This window comes from Eschrichtius robustus, chromosome 2, assembly GCF_028021215.1.
Source record: "Eschrichtius robustus isolate mEscRob2 chromosome 2, mEscRob2.pri, whole genome shotgun sequence".
Taxonomy (NCBI): domain Eukaryota; kingdom Metazoa; phylum Chordata; class Mammalia; order Artiodactyla; family Eschrichtiidae; genus Eschrichtius; species Eschrichtius robustus.
Genome location: NC_090825.1, coordinates 127,541,718 through 127,548,558, shown reverse-complemented (window position 1 = coordinate 127,548,558; position 6,841 = coordinate 127,541,718).

Genomic DNA, 6,841 nt, shown 5'->3' with positions numbered 1-6,841 from the left:
AGCTGGGCAGGTCACCACTTTGGACTCAAGTTCTCTCTGACCATTCCCTAGGGGAGAGATTTCACCAGGATCGCAGCCATGTGTCCCAGATAATGGGCGTAGGGGTTCCACCCAAGATCCTGGGTCTAGACCGCAGGCTGTTACACACTCTCAGAGAACCCTATTCCTCTCCGTCCTACAGCACTTACCTCAGTTTGTAATTTTATGATAATTTGTGTGATTGTGCCATGAATGTCCATCTCTGTCCCTCTAGGGCGTGAGCTCTGTGAAAGCTGGGACCAGGTCTGCTTTGCTCCCCCTTTGTTCCAGCCCCCCAGCACACTGCTGGGCACTTTGTGGGCACTAGACAAACATCTGCTGAATGAATGAATGATCTGCTCCAGGCTGGTTTCAATAGCGGAGACATAGCCCAGGCTTCTCTCTAATCCAAGGGCTCCCAAAGAGGCAAATGACAGAAGGGTGGGGAGCAGAGGGGGGCAGGACACAAATGATCCAGGCAACATCATGGAATTGGAAAGGTCACTCCCTCCCCGGGTGTCAGCCCAGATGGGGTGGAGGGTGGGGAGTTTCTGGAATGGTAGACCTTGGGACTAAATACTCATGAAATCTTTAAATTGTAGGATTCATTCTTTCATTTACTTTTCATTCATCAAATATGTATCGAGAATCTACTTTACCAAGCAATGGAGACATGAAGACAGGCGTTAACCAAAATCACAAATAAATAGATAAATACCATCTGGGACCTGTTTTGATGGGAAAACACAGGATTCCAGGAGAGGCAATGGAGAGGGGTATATAAAGTGCGCTGGAGGAAGAACTGGGAAGGAATTTCTGAAGAAGTGCTATTTAAGGAGAAACCCACAAGAATAGTAAGAGCTTGTCAGGCAGGCTTAGAAGAAGAGCTCTCATTTCATGCAAATGGAATCTTTCAATAGAATTTTGAGTGAGTCATGGGATCTTGGAATCCCAGAGAGAAAATCTCAGGATTACAGAATCTTGAAACAAACAGATTCTTCAACAGCAAATGGAGTCCTAGAATGTTACAGACTAAGAGGCTTCACAGACAAGAACATAGGGAATCTTAAGAGATCATTTCTTCCCATCCCCTTCTATCAAAACAAAAACTACAGTGCAAGGTCATATGACCCAGGCACATTAGCTCTCACCTCTTATTATTAATAGACCAGGACTCTATCCATTTAATAAATAATAATAACAATGCTTATATTGATTGTCTCATTGCTAAGTGCTAATTGCTGCTAAATGATTTATATCATTATATCAGTGAATTCCAACGTGAAAAAACAGTATCTCAGAAAAGTAAAAAACTAAATGGTTCAGGGTCACTCTGCTAGAATGTGGTGGAACCAGACCCCTCGGGCTTTTATGCTTATTTTATTTTTATTTTTAAAAATTTATTTGTTTTTTACTTTTGGCTGCATTGGGTCTTCGTTGCTGCGCATGGGCTTTCTCTAGTTGCGGCGAGCGGGGGCTACTCTTCGTTGTGATGCACAGGCTTCTCATTGCTGTGGCTTCTCTTTTTGTGGAGCATGGGTTCTAGGCACGTGGGCTTCAGTAGTAGTGGCACACAGGCTCAGTAGTTGTGGCTCATGGGCTTAGTTGCTCCGCGGCACGTGGGATCTTCCCGGACCAGGGCTCGAACCCGTGTCCCCTGAATTGGCAGGCGGATTCTTAACCACTACGCCACCATGGAAGTCCCTATGCTTATTTTATTTTTAACTTAAAGACGGTGCTCTAAAGCACTGTACTACGTAGCTTTCTCTCATTACAGTGGCTTTCAGGCCTGCCCCTTTCACTGTGACCCCAGGCTTCCTAGAACTCTCTCTTTGGGGGGGTCAAGGGAATCTTTTAGCTCTGCTTTGCTATGGAGTGATGAGCTGCCTGTAAGGTCCACAGTACACTCTCGTCCTAAACGTCCAGCGATAGGCAATTAGATAAGAAAATTGTACTTTACTGGTATATGGTAAATAGTATTACCATATAAAGGAATTTGATATAGCTACTTTAAATGTTTTGAATAATAATATTTAATCACATGAAAAGATGTTCAAAATAAAGATTTATAAAAAGATAAAATAATATTTGCAATATGTTACAATTTTTTTGCAAAGAAAAGTTTGTGTGTGGCGCACAAGTGCTCCATAAATGTTGCTATTATTGTTGTTGTTGTTGTTATAATACAGAATGATGTGATGGGGACTTCCCTGGTCGCGCAGTAGTTAAGAATCCACCTGCCAATGCAGGGGACACAGGTTCGATCCCTGGTCTGGGAAGATCCCAAATGCCGCAGAGCAGCTAAGCCTATGCGCCACAACTACTGAGCCTGTGTTCTAGAGCCCACAAGCCACAACTACTGAGCCCGTGTGCCACAACTACTGAAGCCTGCACACCTAGAGCCCGTGCTCTGCAACAGAGAGAAGCCACCGCAATGAGAAGACCGCACACCACAACGAAGAGTAGCCCCCGCTCGCCGCAACTAGAAAAAGCCCATGCAGAGCAACGAAGACCCAATGCAGCCAAAAATAAATTAAAAACAAAAAACAAAAAAAAAAGAATGATGTGATAATGTAGGCCATCTTTGGATTGTAAAATTATGACTTAAAATTTTTTTTCATCTTTTGATTACCTATAATGAACACCCAGTATTTTATAATAAGAGAAACAATCAAAATCATGAGAAAAGTGGTTCTGTGATTTTTAAGCCTGTCTTCCGTTTGAACACTGCTTCTCCATCTCTTCATCCTCTAAGTGACATGCCTGCCCGAAACTAAGTGTCCTCATGTTGCTAAGACCCCATAGCAGAAAATAATCTGCTTTGTGCCAAGTGAAACTCTTTATGTGCTCTCCCATAGACAGAAGCAACCCTCAAGTCTTATGGAGAAATGCCAGGCATTGCAACAGGCCTTTTTGGTTTTTTTTCCTTCTGGCCGCACAGCACAGCTTGTGGAATCTTAGTTCCCCAACCAGGGATTGAACCAGGGCCCTAACCACTGGACTGCCATGGAATTCCCCTGAAACAGGCCTTAAGAGGAGTTGTGATAGAGGAAAGAGGGTCTTCCTGGTGGCCATGTGAACAGTACAGACTGAGGCCCCTTCCTCCAGTGAATTTTTTTTTTTTTTTTTGGCTGCATTGGGTCTCCATTGCTGTGCGTGGGCTTCTCATTGCGGGGGCTTCTCTTGTTGCAGGGCACGGGCTCTAGGTGCGTGGGTTTCAGTAGTTGCAGCACGCGGGCTCAGTAGTTGTGGCTCACGGGCTCTAGGGCGCAGACTTTAGTAGTTGTGGCGCACGGGCTTAGTTGCTCCGCGGCATGCAGGATCTTCCCGGACCAAGGATCGGACCCGTGTCCCCTGCATTGGCAGGCAGATTCTTAACCACTGCGCCACCAGGGAAGTCTCTCTCCAGTGAATTTAAAGTGAGACCCGGGGATTCCCTGGCGGTCCAGTGGTTAGGACTCCGCACTTTCACTGCCCAGGGCCTGAAACTGTTCAATCCCTGGTCGGGGAACTAAGACCCCACGAGCTGCATGGCACAGCCAAAAATAAAAAGAATTTTTAAATAAAATAAAATAAAGTGAGACCCATCTCTGGGAACACCCAACACTGGGCATCCTCTCCGGACGGAGGCTGGCAGAACTGGGAACTGCCAGTAGGTGGCAGTATCTGACTGTTTCCAGCTTCCCCAGCTGGCAGCCAGATCTTGAACTCCTCTCTTAAATCGCAGAAACCACAGCCCAGCTGAGGGAAGTGAGAACATCTGGAATCCCAGTCCCTTGTTCTGGTACGCATCACAGCACCATAGTCCCTCTTACAAACACTTTTGGAAGGGCCACCCCATGGAGGAAGGGGCTTGGGTCAGTGCCAAAAAGATGAAGTCATCTTAGCCTGCTCTCTCTTCCTATCATAGCCATCCTATGTTTGTCTCTCCTTCCAGGCTTTGTTTCCACCAGCCGGTGAGGCTGTGTGACATGTGCTTATTTGCTATTCCAGCCCCTGGATGTTTAGGTTGTTTCCTTTTTGCAGTTAAAAAATACATTGTTGGGCCTAAAAAAGCTTTCCCTGTATTTCAAACTATTTTCTTAGGACTCATTCCCAGAAATGAGATGATCAGCTCAAAAAAAATGAGGGGTATATTAGACTTTTTTCTGTAGCTCAGGGAATAAGGCCCTGGGCTCTGCAGTTAAGGAGATCTGGCTTTCACTCCTGCCCTTAGTCCCTTGGGCTGACTTTGGGCAAAGGTCATAATTTCTCTGAACTTCAGTTAACTTTACTGCGAATTAAGGATACTAACTAGCTCCCACACTTGTACACTAGTTCCCACTCTTTCTCCATCATCTGTGTTGCCCCCCTCTCTCTGATCATTCCCATCAGCACACAAATACGCTGTGATGCCTCCAATCTTAAAAAAACAAACCAACCAAAACCCTCCTCTGGATCCCCATTCCCCTGCCAGACACTGCCCCATTTCTTCGCTGGCCTTTGCAGCAAAGCTCCTGGAATAAGTAGCTAATTCTTGTTATCCTCAGCCCATTCCTATCAGGTCGGTACCTCCAACAATCCACTGAGTCTGCTCTTCACAGCACAGGAAACAATGCTTCCCATGTAATGTAACCTATCAAATAAGCCTAATTAGTTTAACATCTCCCTTTTTACAAGGAGAGAGAACAAATCTTGGGTACATATTAGGGGCCCTCTGAAATATTTCAAATCTCAGAGTTAGTTCTAAGTCAAAAAGACTTCATTTAGAATCCGATTTTGGAAAGTTAGTCAAAAATATCAAAAGTTTTCAAAACACTTGGTCAAACAGGATCATAGGTCACTGTGAAAATATGCTTAGCTATCCATTTAAACAAAATAACAAAGACTCCATAGGCAAACATAGAAGGTTACATAGTTCTGAGCAAAACTTAGCTTTTTTAATATCGAGAAGATGAGGTTTACTTAAGTAATTAAAGACCTGATAAAGACAATGTAGAAAATAAGGTGTAATTTTGGCAAAGCATAAGATTTACCTTTTATAATCTCTTATTATCAAGAGCAGACCAATAGGAAAAAGCTGTCCTTTTAACAGACAGAAAAACCAAATTTAAATTTTGCACTAGCTTACCTTTGGTATTAAAATGCATTCATTTAATTAAATTTATTCCAATTTTAGCCAGTCCCGATCAGACAAAAAATTCTTCCTCAAGATTCCTTTTTTTCATAAACCTTTTATAACCTTCTATATCCATTTTATTTGTCCCTTGTTTTCTTTCCCATTTAGAAATAACCAGCTTTAAGACAAAATCACCTTCTTTTCCCTTAACAAAATGCATTTCCATTCTTTACACCTTTAAAAAAAAAAATCCCTTGCATACAAAGATGTTTTCCTTATTAATTTTAGTAGTTTTAATTACATATATTAATTAAAATTCTTAACCCTTAAAAATCTTAATTTCTAGTGAAAACTAAGAAGTAAGCAATTACGAACTTTTACATTAGTATTCTGTAGATTGGCAAACTTATAAATACTTTTTATAATTTCTAGAAACATGTGCTTTCTCATGGAAAATTTTCTCAGCATGGCACCAAAGATATTTACTAATAGTTCCAAACATCTTTATTAAAGGATGCCTATGTTCAGTAATTAATGTCTCAGTATCTTTTTTATTTGGGATTGATCTAGATATTCAATAAATTTCCATCATTTAACTTAATTTAGCAAAACTCTACAGTTTCAAGTTCTCAAAAAGATTTAAGGAAACTATTTTTAGGTAGACATACCATAAAACATAATTATTCTTAAAGAGTTCACCTAAACTCTTATCACATTTACATTTACTTAAGAAAATTTTACCATACCAAGTTATTATTCTTGCTGACAAATTTTGTAACAGAGATAACATGAACTTTTTTGACTTTTAGTAAATCTACATACAATAAAAGTATTGTACTTAATGTTGATAACTCTAAAGACCCATCTGTATTAATTAAAACAACAAAGTTAAATTACCTTTATTTACTGTAGATTAATCCTAGATCATGTGAACTTGAAAAACATTTGGCTTAGTTTCTGTTATATTTTGGCGAGTATACTCAATTTATATACTGCTTTTTTGTTTTAAGCCAATTAAATAGAGTTCTTTTACAAATTAGTTTTAGCAACACCATCTGAAGGTAGAAAAAATACCATTATCTATAATGTGCATACATAGATATATATACAAATAGACACAAAGATCTCATAGTTTTCATTTTAAAACTTTAGTCATGAATCAGGTATAATACTGATTATATTACTAAGTATAAAACTCACTAGTTTATAGAGTTTATTATACTAAGTGAAGTAAATCAGACAGAGGAAGACGTATAATATTGCTTATTTGTAGAATCTTAAAAAAGATACAAATGAACTTATTTACCAAACAGAAACAGACTCACAAACATAGAGAACAATCCTATGGTTACCAAATTAGGAGTTTGGGATTAACGGATACAGAATACTGTATATAAAATTGATAGGGACTTCCCTGGTGGTGCAGTGGTTAAGAATCTGCCTACCAGTGCAGAGGACACAGGTTCCAGCCCTGGTCCAGGAAGATCCCACATGCTTCAGAGCAACTAAGCCCACGAGCCACAACTACTGAAGCCCACGCTCCTAGAGCCCACGCTCCTAGAGCCCATGCTCCACAACAAGAGAAGCCACCGCAATGAGAAGCCCGCGCACCGCAACAAAGAGCAGCCCCCGCTCTCCGCAACTAGAGAAAAGCCCGTGCACAGCAACGAAGACCCAACGCAGCCAAAAATAAATAATAAAATAAAATAAATAATAAAAATTTTT